The 21,103-nt window shown below is 43.4% G+C and overlaps 1 protein-coding gene across 4 annotated transcripts in view; it reads right to left on the minus strand.

The window, feature by feature from the left end:
* RABGAP1 (RAB GTPase activating protein 1) overlaps positions 1 to 21,103 on the minus strand; it is a 281,195-nt gene that overhangs the window by 130,364 nt on the left and 129,728 nt on the right. The window lies entirely within an intron of this gene.

Consider the following 21,103-nt stretch of genomic DNA (forward strand, 5'->3'; position numbering starts at 1 on the left):
ATGTAAGAATGATGTGCAGGTACTCTGCAGGGGAATGAGGAGATTGTAAACAGACAACACCTCTGTGTTCAATGTGCACAGCATTCTCAGTGGATTCCCTGCAGCTCTGTGGGGAGTGCATATGTAGAGTATAGTACTACTGTGTAACAAAGTAAACCTGAGACAGATGAAATTAAACTTTTATACATACCTGGGGCTTCCTCCAGCCGCCTTCAGGATAATCAGTCCCTCGTTGTCCTCCTCCACCACCTGGATCTTCTGCTATGAGTCCAGGTACTTGAGCCAGTCGGGCGTAGTGCGCATGCACACACTCCGCCGCCAGGAGCATACTACACCTGTGCAGCACTATTGCGCAGGTGCAGAATGTTCCTGGCTGTGGGAGCGGCATGCGGCCGGACAGCGCTGACTGGCTGAATTACCAGGACTCATAGCAGAAGATCCGGGTGGTGGAGGACAGCGAGGGACTGATTAGCCTGAAGGGGGCTGGAGGAAGCCCCAGGTATGTATAAAACTTTACTTTTCATCCGTCTCAGTTACCCTTTAATTTGTAGTCACCAAACCAAATTTTAACAACATATCAAATTATTTGATTTCATCAGCAAAGGGAGTGCATACATTTGCATAAATCAGCATCAATGCAGAATTATTTCCATCTCGTTGACCATCTCTATTAGTGACACGGCTACACATCAGGCTTTATTCTTACAGCATAGATGTTATTTAGTATATATAAGAGATTCCTGTGTACACATCATATATACAGTCACAATCAGATATGTATATCTGACCTTAAAAATACTACGGGGACTGCTTTATTGAAGCAGCACAAGTAACTAATTTTGATTGGTTTATTTCATTTTTGTGGACTAAGCACAGCTATTACTGTATATATACTGTATATATACATTATTTTTAATGACTATTATCTGAGAAATAGAACATTTTGTCATATTTTCTATTTTAATTACAGTTACAAATTCATTAGGAGTCGGAGTCGGTGCATTTTTTCCCGACTCCGACTCCAGGCACCCAAAATTGCCCGACTCCACGACTCCGACTCCACGACTCCGACTCCACAGCCCTGGTTATAAGAAAGAAAAAACAAAACAACCTATATAACAAAATAAAAATATGAGACTCTTTCCTTTGCTGCTAATGCTCTTTTACTTATCCATACTACACTTACAATTTATAATATCATACGGTTTTTGTTTTTTTTCGCTTCGGTGTCACTTTAAGGACAACTCTAGGGAGGAAAAGGTTTCTAGATTGAGCATACAAGTTGAACTTTTACTGTCAACAGCATCCTGTTTAGGAGAATTTCTTTCACATGCTTTCATGACAACAAATGATGAGATCTCTCCAGAGTTTATAGCCATGAGATTTTAAAGAGTTTCCAGGGACAGGAACTGAGGGGTAAATATGGCCAATGGGAACACAGAAAACAGTAAAATTCCTATGCAGTGTTCTCCCCAGGCTCTTTTAGCCGGGTGCTCCACCCGGCTAGATTTGGTGACCACCCGGCTGTCATCGGCTCACCTCCTATGCTGTAAGCAGAGTTGTCCTGCATTTTCATCTCAACCCACCCGGCTACTTTTTCATGCCACCCGGCTACTATTTCATGCCACCCGGCTGGAAAAAAATTCTGGGGAGAACACTGCTATGGGTTCCTGCCCCTTAAAGGATACCTGAAGTGACACGTGAAATGATGAGATAGACATGTGTATGTACAGTGCCAAGCACACAGATAACTATGCTGTGTTCCTTTTTGTCTTTCTCTGCCTGAAAGCGTTAAATATCAGGTATGTAAGTGGCTAACTCAGTCCTGACTCAGACAGGAAGTGACTACAGTGTGACCCTCGCTGATAAGAAATTCCAAATATAAAACACCTTCCTAGCAGAAAATGGCTTCTGAGAGCAAGAAAGGGGTAAAAAGGGGAATTTCTTATCAGTGAGGGTCACACTGTAGTCACTTCCTGTCTGAGTCAGGACTGAGTTAGCCACTTACATACCTGATATTTAACGCTTTCAGGCAGAGAAAGAAAAAAAAAGGAACACAGCATAGTTATTTGTGTGCCAGGCACTGTACATACACATGTCTATCTCATAATGTCACCTCGGGTATCATTTAACACACTAACCAAAATTAAACACTTTGCTTAAAGCGGACCCAAACCAAACATTTTTTTAATTAAAAATATTTAGTTGCACCACTCTGACACATACAAAGATAAATAAACACTCCTTCAAGCCTATGCACATTTTAGTGCATGCTTTTCACCCTTCTCTTTTCATAGCTAGGGTTATACTGGGGGCAGCCATTAGCAATTCCTCCATTGCCAGACACCATCTACTCCACCAGTTTGCCGGAAAAATCCCGGCAATTTGAAAGGAAGGGAGGGGTTCCTCCAATAAATATAAAATATTTTATATTTCTCATCATGCAGCTGAAAAAAGGCTGCTATTTATTATTATAATTTAAAAAATAGATTTTATTTCTGAAATCTTGTATTTTTAATTTGGGTCCACTTTAAGTTGGGCATTAAATTATAAACATAAAAAGCAACCTCTGTAAATGCATTACACAGTTTAAAAATTACTACAGTATTTCATTTATCAAGGCTATTACCTTTATCAACATGGCTGTCTGAAACCAAGCCTGACTGCGTTCAATTAAATAAATTCAATTCTTAATCTTGGATCATTGTTTGTATAAGCAGCGAAGCAGGTAATTACTTACAAATGGGTTAATGGACTAGGATAACTTTGTTTTTAATAAATAATGCAATAACTATTCAGTGTAAAATAAATTTATATAAAAAGGTAGCAATCTGAAGGAGGTGACATTAATTCCATACCAATATAAACTTAAGACAAAACTAAATGCAGAGACCAAATGAAGAACCAGCAATGCAAGACAACTGCAGTGAAAGACTGGCAAAGCCTCTTCAGGGAACCCAGTAGTTGTAGATTTGGTAAACTAGCTTTATATAACATGGGATTTTACGTGCAAACAGTGCTTCTCAGCTGAACGGAAACATTTCTCCATTATAACGCATGGCATTTCAAGAGTCCTCACAGCCATCATGTGATAATATTGCAAGTAGCACTGAGTCATTGGAGTAGAATGTGTGATGCCCAGGACAGACAAACAGATTATATAAATTAGAATGAAAGCAACCTGATTTAAAGGGGTTGTAACATCCAAAAAAAACTACCTAAAATAGTGCCCAAAATATAAATGTAAACCCCTTGTTTTTCTAAAACAGGCCCTAAATGTCTCAATTTTTTTTTTTTACACCTGGTCTATGTGCCTTTGCTGAACTGTTGCAAACTTTGCATGGCCAACAGGATTGTAGGAATATTTTTTTTCTTTTGCTACAGTAACCAGCTTAACTCAAAATGCAAACAACAGAAACTTCCCATTTCAGATAAGATCAGGCCACTGACACTGCCCTCCATGTTCTGAACAGCTGTTAAGGCTGGCACTATACAAGATCTATGAAGGCAACAAGATATCCATTAAACTTTTGGACATGTGCTGCCAAGAACCCAGCCAGGGCTGATGCCATCCTAACAAAGAATCTAGCATGTGTTAAAGGGTTCCTGAGATTGTTTAACAATCTGTTGACTGGGTGAAGAAAGCATGATTCATCAGACCAGTTTACCTTCTTCCATTGCTCCATGGTCTAGTTTTGGAGTGCGTGTGGTTCATGTTCCCATTGCAAGAGCTTCTGTTGGACATAGCTTGGCATGGGCACCTTTAACAGCCTGCTACACAGCCCCAAACGTACAAAGCTGTGATGCACTGTATGTTCTCATACTTTTCTCTTATGAGGAGTACTGACTTTTCCAGCACTTGTGCTACAATAACTCTTGTGTTGGTTCAGACCTGGTTGGCTAACATTTACGCCTCACATGCATTAATAAGCCTCAATGGACCAAGACCTTGTCTCTGGTTTACTGGCTGTCCTTCCTTGGATCACTTTCTTAGGTAACTAACTATTACATACCGACAACACCCCCAAAGACTTGCCAGTTTGGAAATGTTCACACCTGGTCATTTAAACCAACGCAGGTTGTCCGTTGGCTAAATCGCTCAGATTCTTACAATGTAAAACAATATTTTGTCTTCATACATAGTCTGTTTTACATAGCATTTTCAGTAAGAGGGCTTTTTGCTTCCTTTTAGCCCCTTACACACTCCTAGGACTAGTTCTGGTTCCACATGAGCTTGCTGGGCAATTTGTAACTCAGATTCTTACATTTACCTTGTTTCCCTCTTCCAAAATATCACCACCTAAAAAAAAGACTGTTCACTAACAGCTAATATCTTGAAATTATAAAAAGAATTGGGCCCGGTTAACATCAGCGTTGAGCGGAACGTACACTGTACAAACTTCCCGGTATGTGAACGGATCCAATGTTAACCAATGGATCGGTTTACATCCATCCGCTTGTACGGATCCGTTGTCCATTCCACTCAGCGGACTAAAAATGCTGCAGGACCTATTTTTCTGGACCGTTGTGCCCAGCGGAACGGAAACGGAAGGTTTTGCAGCTGCATGGGAACAAATAGAAAACTGACAGTTTACAGCACACTGGCGGAAAAACCGGAAAGTTTTTACCTGATCCTGATGGCCAGATCCGTACGGCTGGCTCTGCAAAAAAACGCTAATGTGAACCGGGCCTTACTGTTACCCTCTTCACCCGTCACATTTTAACCTTGTGGTGGCTGATCAGTGTGTGCAGCTTCTCCTTCCTGTTGCATCTGTGCCTTGACATAATTTCATCTGCCATGGCTGTCTTCTGGTACTTGTCTCTCAACATGAAGCGTGGTTTACTGTGTAGTACCTGTCTGTTCATCTGGATCTGGAATTCCCACATGATCTTAATATTTTTCAAGCCCTTCTGTGGAACCTCCCCCCAGGACAATTCCCCTGGTTCTAACTTCAATCTTTGATAGATGTTCTAAATGAAGTTAAAGGAGAACATCTAATGTTAAGTGGGTTGGCAATGCAAGTCTGTGTTCACGTATCACAGATCACTTGCTCGTGCTTAGCATCGGCTCAATGTTATCCAAGTAGAGGAGGTGGATGATGGTATTTAAGCTTTAACACCCTCAGACAGAGATTAATACAGACAGATAATATATCTCATAGTCATGTTATATTATTAAAGTGGGATGAAAGTGGGAATTGACAGCTTTTCTTGGTTAATGGTTTAGGTATTACACCATATGTAGTCTTACTTTTCGAGAAACTGAAAGTAATTAGACTTTCACTAAAAAGCCATTTCATGGCCGTTTGTTTATTATAAACTTTGTACGTAAAAAGCCTGAATCGCAGCTAGGAATTGAGAGAGATGAAGTGTATTTAATTCAAAGCTGTGGAGTCGGAGTCATTTTTGGGTACCTGGAGTCAGAGGTTTTATAAACTCAAAAGTCGAAGACGGATGAATTTTGTACCAACTCCAAAGTCCTGGTGAGTATTAATCTAAGGAGTCGGAGCAATTTTGCGTACGTGGAGATGTTGGTTTCATAAACTGAGCAGTCAGAGACGGATGATTATTGTACCAACTACACAGACCGAATTTAATTGGCCTTATTTCAAGCTGCATAAAGTTTGCATTACATTTTCCCACAGACTAGAATTTTTTGCATCTCACTGACCATCTCTAGGCTTCAAATATAACCGATCCAGTAGCTGCCACGACTATGTCAAGTCAGTGAACACTGACCCGTTTGTGCTTAGGCAGCGGATCTGCATCTAATTGACCATCTCTTAAAGGAAACCTTAAGTCATATTTTAAAACAGGCAGTTTTACTTACCTGGGACTTCTACCGGCCCCCTCCACTTGCCCTGTGCCAGTACTCAATGATCCTCCGGGCCCCCGCCTCAGCGCTGTTTAGTTTTCGCCGTCTATTACTGTGCAGCGCTGCGATCAGCAGCAGCGCTGCACTGGGGACGGCTGTCCCCCTGGGGGACAAGAGAGCGATCGGCTCTCATAGGCAGAAGCCTATGTGGCTGTTGCGAGGGAGGGAACAAAAAACACTGACAATAATATTTATTTAAAAAAAAAAATATCCCTTTAAAGAATAACTGCTCCGACAGCGGCTGTGTGACCATCTGCATGTCAACTTTTAACCCCAATATGCCTGAGGAGCATATTCACAGTGGTTAAGTGACTGACCAACTGCACATGCACCACTCAAGCACATCCAGGTCAAAGGTCACTGACTTGACATAGTCCTGGCCACTAACAAAGTACTTATCTTAAGCCTGGAGATGGTCTTTGAGATGCTAGTAAACAGAATCCTATTGTAGTTTCTATATGTTTCATGCCTTCTCAGTGTCATAGCTGGGCATGCCTTAATCAGTAACAAAGAAGTTCTCCCCGATGCAATATGATGGTGAGCATGAGGATTGTGGGGGTTTGTAATTTGCACCTCCCTCCTTGGAGGGTTTCTGTCTCATCAGTCACTCCCTGCTTCAGTACAGCCAGAGCTGAGTTGTAAGATGTCCAAAAGGCTTATACAGGCAACCACAACATATGAAATCACACTGGACCCAAAAAGTACTAGCAGTGACAAACGAAGCAAAAAAACCAACAACTATCAATAAATAATTTAGTGTGCAATTCAATAAAGCAGCTCCAGAAGCTTATCATTTAGCCCTACAGAAGCATTTACCTGCTACAGAATAGCTGCATTTTTTTTTTTACACTAATCTCTGACATAACTGTACTGAACACAGAATCCCCAATACACAGTAATTATACAGCACAAAGTATTTACTCTGAATTTAACTAAACATTAGCTATTTATGTGAAAAAAATCAGAATTGTGGGCATACAACTAAAATAACCTGTATGGACAACACACGTACAGTATCCCCCTCCCAGAATGTCCACACTGGTTCCTGATCCTGCTAATAGGTTTGAGAATTAGTGGCTTGCATTGTGCAGCATTAGGCCAAAACACATTTAATGCCCAACTAAACCTGAGCAGCATAAATTATGAATAGAAGCGCAGATCTCTTCCATAGTAAGAAAGAAGAGACGAAAAAAAAACCAAAACACTTATTTCAGATTCAGGCTACAGCAGAGCAGTACGCTGCATTGACATTGGAGTCTGCATCTTAATATAGAAGAGGATGGGAACCAGACCATTCAGCAGCCAAGCAGAAGCAGCTGTCACTGCAGCACAGCATATCGCTCTGCAGCCAAATGGAAGCCACTGTCACTGCAGCACAGTAGATTGCTCTGCAGCCAAGCGGAGACCGCTGTCACTGCAGCACAGCCAACCGTTCTACAGACAAGCGCAAACCGCTGTCACTGTAGCACAGCAAACTGCTTTGCAGCCAAGTGGAAACCGCTGTCACTGCAGCACAGCACACTGCTCTGCAGCCAAACGGAAACAGCCATCACTGCAGCACAGCACACTGCTTTGCAGGCAAGTGGAAGCCGTTGTCACTGCAGCACAGCACACTGCTCTGTAACCAAGCGGAAGCTGCTGTCACTGCAGCACACCAAAATGCTCTGCAGCCAAGCGGAAACTGCTGTCACTGCAGCACAGCAAACTGCTCTGCAGCCAAGTGGAAGCCGCTGTCACTGCAGCACAGTAAACTGCTCTGCAGCCAAGTGGAAATGGCTGTCACTGCAGCACAGCAAACTGCTCTGCAGCCAAGCGGAAACCGCTGTCACTGCAGCACAGCAAACTGCTCTGCAGCCAAATGGAAGCTGTTTTCACTGCAGCACAGCAAACTGCTCCGCAGCTAAGAACCGGCCCTGCAGCTAGAATTGGCCCTGCCACTCTGCAGCACAGCAAAAGCCACTGTCAGCACACATTACTAAAGCCAAGCAGAGGCCACTGTCACTGCAGCACAGCAGAGCGTTCTGCAGACAAGTGGAAGTCACTGACACTGCAGCACACCACAGCACTCTACACCCAAGTGAAAGCCACTGTCACTGCAGCACAGCAGACCGCTCTACATACAAGCGGAAGCCACTCTCACTGCAGCAGAGCAGACCCTTTGCAGATGCCACTGCAGTACAGCAGCCATTCCACAGTCAACCGGAAGCCACTATCACTGCAGCACAGCAGACCACTCTACAGACAAGCAGAAGCCACTGTTACTGCAGCACAGCAGACCATTCTACAGACAAGCGGAAGCCACTATCAATGCAGCACAGCAGACCACTCTACAGACAAGCGGAAGCCACTATCACTGCAGCACAGCAGACCGTTCTGCAGACAAGCGGAAGCTACTGTCACTGCAGCATAGTAGACCTTCTGCAGACAAGTGGAAGCCAGAATAACTGTTAGTGATTGTACTGGTTGACTGTTTTAGTAATGATCACAATGTTTCTGTATGGCAGACATGTCCTGTTATATGGAGAGGAAAGGATGAGTTTGTGGCATTGAACAATATAAAATGACTTTTATGTTGATTGTTTAGTAATTCACCATTGTGGAATGCTGAACATCATTGTGGGAAACCAGTACTGTCATTACAGTTTTACCCAAGCAGTGTCGGGACAGGGTTCTCCAGCACCAAAAGTCGAGGTTATAAAGTGTGCTCGCCCTCCTAAATTTTGCCTGATCCAGTATAGACAGCAAATATGGATTTTAGTTATTACCTGGTACATCACAACTAAAGCACTGCAGCACTGCTATCCCATTTGTCCAAAACTAGTGATAAGTGGAACTGGGGCTCACTGATGTGACAAACACATATTCAGGTTCATCGTGCTAGGGCAATGTAAAAATAACTTACTTCAATGGAAAAGTGCAGATCCACATAGAAATTGCACCACAAGTTATGTTACAGCCAACTGAAGGACTCAGGTGTGAATAAGCACCATTTGTTCATTTTATTATCACTTTGTTTAAGGTTTAAACAAGGACTCTAACTTCTTGTGCTTCGGGTGAAAATAGGATGCTTTCACCACATCAGAACTCACATCTCTGCTGTGGTAAAATTATCCTATCTTCACCTGAAGAACATCGCAAAAATCAAGCACCTCATCCCCCCAGAAGATCTGCCAACTTTAGTTCATGCCTTCATTACATCCCGACTGGACTACTGCAATGCTCTCTACACCGGCCTTCCAAAAAAGGACTTGTACCGCCTACAGCTGATACAGAATACTGCTGCCAGACTGTTAACCAACCAACCCCGTCACTGCCACATAACACCATTTAAATGTATTTATAAAGCGCCAACATATTATGCAGCGCTACACAATCTGGGCCCTGGATACATGAAAGAAATGTTACAGCTGCAAAGCAATCCCTGCAATCTCAGTTCCACAGGTTCTAATCTAGTCATACCCAGAGTCCACCTGAAAACTTATGGGGTCCCAGAGCCTTCTGTCATGCTGCTCCTACGGTATGGAACTCCTTACCTCAACAGATCAGGACAGCTCCATCTCTGGACGTGTTTAAATCCATACTGAAAACCCACCTGTTTAGTTTGGCATTTGCAGAAATATAATTTGTCTTGTGTAAATACTTCATCCTACTACCAACTATTTAATCTGAGAAAGCCTAAGTGCTTTGAGTCCTATGCGAGAAAAGCACTATAGAAATATTATTGTTATTGTTGTGCTGGTATGATGGGTTTTAAATGCCACAATTCTTTTTCATTTTTTGTTTCATATGCTGGTAAGATGGTGTTTACTGTCATCTAGGAAGATGGTTTAAATGCCGCAATTGTCTTTAGCTTAGAACTAATGGTGCATGTAGTCAGCACGGTCACCTTTAAACTCGGGATTTATGATGTCTGCCCATCACCAGAGTCTGTTTAATGTTATGTTTTGGGAAACTGTTGAAGTGACAATTAAAGAGAACCCGAGGTGTGTTTAAAGAATGTTATCTGCATACAGAGGCTGGATCTGCCTATACAGCCCAGCCTCTGTTGCTATCCCAAACCCCCCTAAGGTCCCCCTGCACTCTGCAATCCCTCATAAATCACAGCCATGCTGTGAGGCTGTGTTTACATCTGAAGTGTCAGTCTCAGCTGCTCCGCCTCCTCCTGCATAGCTCTGGTCCCTGCCCCCGTCCCTTCCCTCCAATCAGCAGGGAGGGAAGGGATGCAGGCGGGGACTGGAGTTCTAGAGGAGGCGGGGAGAGCAGCAGACTGACACTATAGAGATAAACACAGCCAGCTCTGACAAGCTGTTTGTCAGCAGCATGGCTGTGATTTATGAGGGATTGCAAAGTGCAGGGGGACCTTAGGGGGGTTTGGGATAGCAACAGAGGCTGGGCTGTATAGGCAGATCCAGCCTCTGTATGCAGATAATATTCTTCAAACCCACCTCGGGTTCTCTTTAAGGCATTTAATTACATTTATGTCTGCTAAAGAATGTTTATGCTCTGTTTGTCAGTATACATATAAGCTGTATTTTTTACATTTTGTCAGTATATGCAGGAACCAAGCCCAACAATGGCTTATTATTAGCCGAAAACCTCACTTTTTATGTATCTCTAAGTTAGCCAATAAATGGTACCATCCTGATCCAAAACTTCTTGCTTTTACTGATGGCTAACATGGTACAACACTCTCTCCCCAGGCTCTTTTAGGCGGGTGCTCCACCCGGCTAGTTTTAGTGAGCACCCAGCTGTCACCGGCTCACCTCCTCCTATGCTGTAAGCAGAGTTGCTCACAGAAGCACCGGCCCTGCATTCTCTCATCTCGCCCCACCCGGCTACTTTTTCATGCCACCCGGCTGGAAAAAAAATTCTGGGGAGAACACTGTACTTCTTTTACCATTTTGTGAAATTTGTCCGATTTGAACAAAGTGTGTAGTGTAAATGGGGTCAGCAAGGCAAAGCTGTTTCTGCAGGATATGTTGGCACTTGAAAGTAAACAATAGCCGGAGCGCTGCAAGTTGTCAGTGTCTGTTCTAGACGGTTGGTACAGAAAGGCACAAGCAGAAAAGTTTCAGAGAATGTCTATTTTTTACAAAGTTACACATCTCAGCCTAAACAGTACAATCATTACATACAGGCTATCATCACCGCTGCTAGAGTCTTCATACCATAAAATGTTACAATGGAAGTGCACAGAATATGCTTTGCTGCAGGCTTAGGCAAGCTGTGACAGTTCAGTTGCTGCTGAATAGAGATGTTGGCAATTCGGAAATGATATCCCCCACAAGGAAACTATCCAAAACTATCTGCAGACAACACTGAAACCAGATGCTTATTTTAGACCTTAAAGCCTTGAAGTGTTAGTTATGATCCTTCAGGGAGGTACTTTATGATCCTTTGTACACAACTTTCGTGTGATTGGTTTTCGCGGTGTTACTGCATTTTCCTGACAGTTCATATGTATAAATCCATCAAGGAAAGTTAATGGCGGCACATGGGGGACTAGGAGGGGTTAACAGCTGCACTGCATAAGGTATTGCAGTCATTACACCCCCCCCCCATCATGGTCCACAGGTGCAGCTATTAACTCTTCCTGATCCCCAATTGCACTCATTAAAGAGGAGCTGTCAGCCATACTATCTCAGAAAAACATATATAAGTAGATAAATACTTGCTCTACTTTCATGACATGTATATTGCACTGTCCACGTTTTGAGTTTAGTGATTTTTCTACAGTAAAAAAAGAGAAAATCCTTCTTAGCATTTCCCATTTTAACTGTGGATATTTTGAGGCCAATCCTGAGGTCATATCCTCCCTTACTCTCCTCTGCCTGATTGTGTATACATTTCCCGCCCTCCAATATAGAAAGTGCATTGTCTCAGCATGAGAAATACTGGCCAATCAGAGAGTAACAGAGGTGTAGGAGGGGAAACAGGAGGGGAAGTCTGCAGCCAATCAGGCTGCATTAATGAAGTCTGAGGGGAATTAGAAAAGCAAAAAATGACAACCCAGCATGCCTTGCAACTACCTTTTTGTGTACCAAATAAGGGACAGGTAAACTGGGGAATGATCATGTATCATTTATTTAATCTCGGTAATCAATATATGTCCCTCAAACCAGCAACCCCCCCCCCCACACACACACAGTAATAAGTGTGGCCAGTGTCTGTTGAACCCCCCCCCCCCCCCCCCAGTCATTAATGTGGCTAGTGTCTTGCCTGCTCGGTAATCAATGTGGCTAGTATCTGTACCCAAATAAATCACGAGGCGGCACACCACTGGCTGCAAAGATGCGTGTATTATGAAACAGAAGCACTACATGTTACGGAAAATCCTTCATCAGGTGCATGTTATGCACCTGATGAAGGATTTTCCGTAACATGTAGTGCTTCTGTTTCATAATACACGCATCTTTGCAGCCAGTGGTGTGCTGTCTCGTGATTTATTTGGGTGTTACCAGGAGACCGTGTGAGCAATCCGGTCGAGGCTCGGCATCGGCAAACTCCAGGACTTTCAATACCTGGCATTGCTACCGTGGAACTCCAATATTGGTTTAGTATATGTACCCCTCTCCAACATTTTTTTTATATTTTCTCTTTTAATTGCAGTTTACATTTAGCAGGAGTAGGAGTATTTTTCCCCAACTCCAGGTCCCCAAAAATTGCTCTGACTCCTCAACCCTGGGAGTAAGGAGAAAGAAACATGACCCAGCACGTGGCTATGGAATAGGTATGCACACTCCTCACATGCAGGGGGGGGGGGGGGGGGGGGGATTTACAGAGGAAAGTGTACCTATATATGGAAAAGGCACGCTGTGATTACCATTGTCCACATGGTGTCCTTATGATGGGAGATATGTCACCAAACATCTGGTCTGAAAATTAGATCAGAACAAATGTAGTGGAAAAGGGCTCTTCGTGTAGTTATACTTAAAGGGAACCTAAAGAGAGAGGTATATGGGAGGTTGCCATATTTAAGCAATACTAGTTACCTGGCAGTCCTGCTGATCCTCTAATGCTAGGTACACACCATACAATTTTCTGGTAGATAGATGGTTCGTAGATAATTTCTGTCATGTTCAATCTTTTTTTCGATTTTTTTCTGGTCGATTTCTCATAGAAGTGAATGGAAACCAATTTGGAAATTGATCAGAAAACGATTGGAAATGAATCGAACGGAAGATTGAGCAGAAAATTGTATGGTGTGAACCCAGCATAACCGTTTTAGCCATAGACCCTGAACAAGCATGCAGCAGATCAGGTGTTTCTGACACGATTGTCAAATCTGAAAAAAATAGCTGCATGCTTTTTTTCCTGGTGCCATTCAGACACTATTGCAGGCAAATAAACCAGCAGGGCAGCCAGGCTACTTTGTTTAAAAGGAAATAAATATGGCAGCTCCCATATACTTCACTTTAGGTAACTTAAGTGTTGCTGAAAGGTCTTAAAATAGGCTCGCTACATTACGGATTCCCATTTTGATCCCATTTAACAGGATAGCATATCTCTCCTATTTACAGTATAAACTGGCTCCTCACAAGCAGGTAGTCCCATACTCACTGTATGGTGAAATTGTGGCAACCATCTGCTCACGAATGATGACCAATGCAGGGAGACAATTTACAACAACCACACAGAGTAAAAGCAAAAACTTCAGAAGCAGTGGCAATATTTTAAAAGCACATTTTTCAAGCAGAGGTCAGTACACTTGGTAGCTAGTTTACAATTTGAATAAGCACAGAGTAACACTTTTTATCCTACTTACTGGGGTGTCTCTCAAAAAGTCTAAAATCAATCATGAAAAGAAATTGCATTTCTTCTAACAGTGACCAAGATCGCCCTCAGTAGAATTCTCTGGTCAGATGCTCTGTAAAGCTAACAATGACCAGAGAATTTATTGACTTCTATTGTGTAAAGCTTACAAGTGGTCCCTGCTAGCTGAGAATAAGGCGTACAAGTACCGGTAATAAAGGCCTCTGGGAAAAAAAGGGCCGCTAGTAGAATATGGGCTAGTTGCCGCTAGTAGAATATGGGCAAATTTATCAATACTCTACTACTTTCCTTTGATAGTAAAATATCGGTAATGTTTACCGATATTTTACAATGACCAAACCAAACCCTATTCTCACACAGAGCCTTCCCTCCACTGCTTTACCGATGCCTAACCCTAATCTTCTTGTGGCCCCTCCCTTTTCTCCAGCAAAACCGCAATCAGCAGCTAAAAATGGAATTTTGGTTGCCCGGATATTGCCGCTATAAAAATGTATGGGCACCCAAAATTCCATCTATTATGGTTTAAATTATATATTGTTTTCACTGTTGTACTTTATTATGAATTATTTATTACTCCGCCACTGAAACTGGGTTCTACGGCAAGGCTATTACTGGTATATCGAGCCTACCAAGGTACATTTTAATTGACAGTATACCAATAGTGCAGTATATTGCATGCAATAATATTGTGAAAGTACAAATTAGCCAGTCACAATGTTGTAGTTTATGATGTGATTTTGTTGTTTTTAATCACTTATGTTTTGATATGGTTTGTGAATCAAATTGTTGTTCCTCATAAATATGTACACAACACACCTATACATATATCATTTTTGCTATGATATATCTCACGTATTTGAGCGACTGGAGGTCGACTGAAGTTCTCATTAATAGTTACGGAAGTGTTTCTTCATTCTGTTATGACTTAGAACCCTAAGGCCATGTTCAAAGTGGCCATTCAGTTCCCTGTGATAGCAGGAATGCAAGGGATCGGGACATCGGCACTGACCGTTATCTGCGCATTTTGTTGTGTACAGTAATTGAACCGTATGCTATGCACATGCAGTGCGTTACCATACCGCAACAGCCACACTGTGAACGGTGCATAGGTGGTGCATTGCAGTGAGATAAGCCGCATTACAAAGCGACCATTGCACCGCGCCCTAACGCAGCACTGTGACCAAAGCCTAACAGTCTGAAATGTGTTAAACGCCTCAATGAAGCATTGTTTTTTCTGTAAAGTCTGATGTTTCCTTTAACAACAACAGAATGCTTGGTAACATCTCTATTGCCCCTCCTTGTGTTTGACATTTCTGAGAAAACCTTTAACCCCAAACTGCCATGGCTAGCTTCTAAAGTCCAATTTCAGGGAAAAAAAACGTTCTGAATTTTGTGAACTAGGATGGTCAATGAGATAATAATAATTCCAAGCTGATCCAAATGTTATGCTAATTTTATGCAAATTTATGCAGCCTGAAAACGGACTAATTAAATGCAGCAAGTCCACTTCCAAGCGGCGCACGTTTGCATAAAATTAGCATAAGATGACTTACTAGTATCTCATTGACCATCCAGATTATGAAACTTTTGGTTTTTTTTATACTTGTCTGTCCCTCTACTGAAGTGATTTCCCTTCATTTTATGTTCCTAAGACATCTATAGAGCTTTGTGGCTCTAATATGAAAATCGGTAGTCTCATGGACAGGAAATACGGACAGCAATTTATCACGGATTCTAACTTTTCCCGATCCTACGAATGCATAAGTGAATAGAAGCACCCAGGGAAGTGAATAGTTAAAAACAATTGAAGAAGCAGCATGAATAGGTACACTTAAATCCCAAAAAAACCACACTCCCTTCGGGCTCTTTTCCACTACGGCGTTTGTGATGGCTGAATCGCAAAACCGCAAACCGCTAGTGATTTTCAAATCACTACGGTTTGCTTTTTAACATAGGAATCGCGGTAGGCCATTTCCACTACCGCGATTCGTTTTTTAGTCAATCGCGATCGCGCCGCGGAACGATTATTGCCGCGATTTTGCTATGCAGTGCATAGCATAGCAAAATCGCGATCACAAACGTCGGGTAATCGTCGTGAAATTTAGCACTTTTGCTGAATCGCAATCGCTAGCGTTCAGCGTGAACGCTAGCGATTGCTAGTGGAAAAGGGCCCTTCCAGTCTTTTAACTCTGTTAATCCCCCGGGTGCCTCTGTCTACTCCTCTTATTTCCTCTTTGAGGAACACCTTTCTGACACTACAAAAGTCAATGTAGTAGTTGCTTTCCTCTTACAGCCAAATTTCTCACAAATAGACACACAGGACTGCTAATAATTTAAGAGGACTAATGCTACGTACACACATGCGACAACGATCGTTCGTTGAGAACGACGAACGAACTTTTAATTGATGAAAGAACGACCTAAGTAAAGATAGTTTTAAAAGGTGTGTAACGATCTGATCGTTAGAACGAAAGTTACATCACGTAAAGCAACTATTGCGCCTGCGCATAAAAATGAGAAGTTTCACAGAGAAATAGTGAAATGCGCATGTCAAGCCTAGTACGAACGACCGTTTCCAACGATGTACTACTTTTGCAAACGATCGTCGTTGGTTAAAATCCGCCGAGACAGAACTTTCTTTGGTAGCGATTTTGGCTCGTTCGTCGTTTGAGTACTCGTGATTCAAATTAAGTTTTAGGGCCTGTTTCCACTAGAGCGACTCTGCGTGCGTTTTCTGCATGTAGATTCGCATAGCCAATAACAGTCAATTGGGCTGTTTCCACTTGTCAGGAAATCTGTGCGGTGGACTGTGCAGAAATAATCTGCAGAGCCATCAGAATTTGCACAGCGCAAGGCTAGTGTGCAATTTGCATGTAATGTATTTAAGAGGAAATTTGCATGAGTTTTCGCTCTGCAAATTTTCCATGCGAATTTGCATATGTTTTCATGTAAAAGCACACAGGCACTGACATGGTTAAAAACGCATACTTACAAAAATACACAAAAACACATGCGAATTTGCATACAAACGCATACGAATTTGCATCTGCATGCAAATTCATTTATGCGTTTTCCGCAAAGAAATCGCACCAAACTAGTGGAAACGGGCCCCAATTGTTGCAGGTGTGTGGCGGGGATACAAGGGGTTATTTCCCCATAATTCCGCTGTCTGCCCTGCGTTCCAAAGAGCTTACACGCGTCCTATTGGTCGCATTGCAAGCCTCACACCGGACCACTTCCTCCTTCAAGCTCTTTGGAACGCAGGGCGGATGGCGGAATTATGGGGAAATAACCCCTTGTATCCCCACCGCACACCTGCAACAATTCAACTTCATTTGAATCACGAGTATACTCGTAATAGCCTCCGGCTATCTCCCAGTAAACCTGTGCGGGGTGGGCGGGGGGGTCAAGCTTACCTGTCTGACGTCTTCTTCGTCTGTCCCTGGCACCTCCACGATGCGGTCCACGCGCATCACGTGACTACAAACACTTCCTCCTTCAACCCGGGAAGGAGAAAGTGTTTGTAGTCACGTGACCACCGCGTGGAACGCATCGTGGGAGGTGCCAGGGATGGATGAAGAAGACGTGAGACAGGTAAGCTTGACCCCCTGCCCACCCTGGACAGGTTTACTGGGAGATATCCGGATAGCAACTATCCGGGTGTCCCCGGATCAGGATTTGAGCAGCCCTAATTATCACTGATTGTGGCAGAGCAAGAGTGCATTTTCTGGACTGCCAGGTGTGCTGGAAAATGGAGGCACAGGAATCCCGTGGCCATGTGACCATAACTTTTCATCAAAACTAGTCAACTAAAAATGTTTAAGCCCGGTGACAGGTTTTCTTTTTCTTTTAAATAATGTGAAAAAGGGTTGTTGAGTTTATTGCTGTCCATGTCCACTTCCTGTTCCTGGAACACCCATGAAGCTTTGTGGCTCTATGACCACTGGTGGTCCCTTAAACAGGACATGAGGAACAAACCTCTTCCTCACACTACAAAGAATGCTTTAAGGGCCCATTCACACTAGAGCGTTTTGCCGCAAATTCAGCAAAATGCTCAAACGATAGCGCTTTTTAAATGCGCTAGTGTACTAAAACCCTATGGGCCCGCAAATCGCCCAAAATCGCAAAACGTAAATGCGTCGCCTGCACCATTTTCAGGCGATTTCCCAGTGATCGCGGAAAAATCGCCGCAGCGTTCAGTGATTTTTCCACATGAAATCGCGGAAAAAAAGCACTCCTGCAGAACTCCGGCAAAAATCGTCAGCGTTTTACAAACGCAAGTGTGAATGGGCTCTAACTGCTGCTGATTCTGCACTCTGGGTGATCACTAGATGTGATGGGACAGCACAAATATAGCACAAATATACAATCAAATCTACATCTATAGTGAAAAACAGTGCAGATACTGATGGAAATTGTGCTAGTTCCTGTCTATTAAAGCTACCGTATATACTCGCATATAAGCCGACCCGCATATAAGCCGACCCCCCAACTTTTCCCTGAAAAAACAGGGAAAAATGATTGACCCCCATATAAGCCGGGGGTAGGAAATGCTGGATTGGTGCAGCCCCCCAGTGTGTCCCAATATAGCTAGTATAGTGCCCAGTATAGGTAGGTAGTGTCCAGTATAGCTAGTATAGTGCCCAGTATAGCTAGTAAAGTGCCCAGTATAGCTAGTAAAGTGCCCAGTATAGCCAGTATAGTGCCCAGTATAGGTAGGTAGTGCCTCAGTTTAGCTAGTATAGTGCCCAGTTTAGCTAGTATAGTGCCCCAGTATGGCTAGTAAAGTGCCCAGTTTAGTTAGTATAGTGCCCAGTTTAGCCAGTATAGTGCCCAGTTTAGCTAGTATAGTGCCCAGTTTAGCTAGTATAGTGCCCCAGTTTAGCTAGTAAAGTGCCCAGTTTAGCCAGTATAGTGCCCAGTTTAGCTAGTATAGTGCCCAGTTTAGCCAGTATAGTGCCCAGTTTAGCTAGTATAGTGCCCCAGTATGGCTAGTAAAGTGCCCAGTTTAGCCAGTATAGTGCCCAGTTTAGCCAGTATAGTGCCCAGTTTAGCCAGTATAGTGCCCAGTTTAGCTAGTATAGTGCCCAGTTTAGCCAGTATAGTGCCCAGTTTAGCCAGTATAGTGCCCAGTTTAGCGAGTATAGTGCCCAGCATAGGTGGGTAGTGCTCCCCCCCCCCCCCCCCCCCCGCTATTTTACCTTCTTAGACAGCGGCCGCTTCCTAATCCGCGTTCCTCTTCTTTCTCAGAGTGTCAGTGTATCACAGCAGCGCGCCAGGCGCTGCTGCTGTGACGATGCAGGGGGCAGGAAATAGCGCGGCTCCCTATAACGGCGATCTGTATCGCCGTTACCAAGGGAACCGCTCTTTCCTGCCCCCTGCATCGTCACAGCAGCAGCGCCCGGCGCGCTGCTGTGATACACTGACACTCTGAGAAAGAAGAGGAACGCGGATTAGGAAGCGGCCGCTGTCTAAGAAGGTAAAATAGCAGCGGCGGCCGCGGGGGAAGCGGGGAGGGGGGGAGCGGGGCGCGGACCACCCGACCACCCACCACTAGACCACCAGGGAAGACTCGCATACAAGCCGACCCCCCAACTTTTGACCCCCTTTTTGGGGGTCAAAAATTCGGCTTGTATGCGAGTATATACGGTATTAAAGGATAACTAAAGTGAGAAAAATATGGAGGCTTCCATATTTATTTCCTTTTAAACAGTACCAGTTGCTTGGCAGTCCAGCTGATCTATCTGGCTGCAGTAGTGTCTAAATCACCCACCTAATCTTGTCAGATCTGACAATCTCAGAAATGCCTGCTCTGCATATGCTTGTTCAGGGTCTATGGCTAAAAGTATTAGAGGCCGAGGATCAGTGGGAAAGCCAGGCAACTGGTATTGCTTAAAAGTAAATAAACATGACAGTCTCCATATCCCTTTTATTTCAGTTGTCCTTTTATATATAATTTAGTAGTGTGAGAGGTATTCAACCTTAAGTGTCAGTGGAGAGTGAGTAGTATTAAAACAACTTTGAAGGGGGTGACAGCATCAATCGGTAGCCTTGAGTTCTGGCCCTGCAGCCGGCATATCAAACTCACAGAAAACAGGAATATATTAAAGGAAATCTAAAAGAACAAACAAAAATGAGTTTAAGCTACCTGGGGCTTCTACTACCCCCTTGGAGCCGCCCTGTGCCCGCGCCATCACTAAGCCATCCTGCAGTCCCCCGCAGCGACCCTCTTCCGGCCGACCGGTGAGTCGATGGGCCACTGCAGTAGAGATTTTACTTTTTACTGCGCATGCGTAGAGTGCTCCCGGTCATGGGAACGCGATCAGGGGCCACGCATCAAAATGAAAGGTAGCTGCGGGCAACCGGAGTATCGCTTTGGAATGGCGCAGGCATAGGGCGGCTTCAGGGCACTGATAGAAGCCCCAGGAAAGTTAAGCTCATTTTTGTTTGCGCAGTTCAGGTTCACTTTAAGAGGTACATTTTTCCATTTGTAAGAAAGATTTAAAGTGTACCAGAGAAGTTGTAAAATCCCTCGGTCTGCCGTTTGGCCGCGATCAGCCCCGGTAGTAGGCTCAGTGAGGTCCTGTCTGGGTCTTCTGCGCATGCACGGACCTCCCACCCATGCGCAGTAGACCCGGACTGTTGTGACTGAGCCTATTACTGGGGCTGATTGCCGCTGAACGGCAGACCGCGGGAGAATGGCGTGGGACTCGCACGTGTTTATGGGGAAGGAGGAAGTCCCAGGAGAATATCAAATCTTCCTTTTACAGCAGCTCTGGCTTCCTTTAAATGTACAAATTAAAACTAGAAAGCATTAGGGGGAAGGTACCCCAGACTACCTCTCCACTTACAGCCCTCGTCTCTATTGAGATTTACTGAACTGTGATTATCTTATTGCAACAGCAGTTTACTACCGATTTTACTTCATCAAATCAAAGACTAAACAAATATTCCTCTGTACTGGTCAAACATCAGACTAATTAACAAAGTACAGTGTAACAATACAGGGGGAGCTGATACATCAGATCTGGGTAGATTGTGGTAGAAAGACAAAAGGTGGCCACACACCATACAATTTTTTAAATATCGGTTCAATTCAAGAATAGCAATCAATTTTTCTGACTGATTGTAACAATTCAAAAATCTGACCAATCTACCAGACACCTATGTTCAATTTTCCTCCAATCATGAATTCAATAATTGAAAGCTCAGAAAAAAAATTGATTGGAACTGTACATCAAGTAATTGACAATACATCATACACCATCTTGATAAAGCTGGTATGAAATTTCCAACATGTCCAATCTCCAAAAAAAAAAAAAAAAAAAAAAAGCGGGAAATCCGATTAGATTTCTCTATTGAAAACAAAGAAAAGCTCTCGATTTTTTGGGGACAACCGATCGTAATTATCGAATTGGTGAAAAATTTGATCTTTTAATTGTATGGTATGTGGCC

Source organism: Hyperolius riggenbachi, chromosome 8 (genome assembly GCF_040937935.1).
Source record: "Hyperolius riggenbachi isolate aHypRig1 chromosome 8, aHypRig1.pri, whole genome shotgun sequence".
NCBI classification, from domain to species: Eukaryota; Metazoa; Chordata; class Amphibia; order Anura; family Hyperoliidae; genus Hyperolius; species Hyperolius riggenbachi.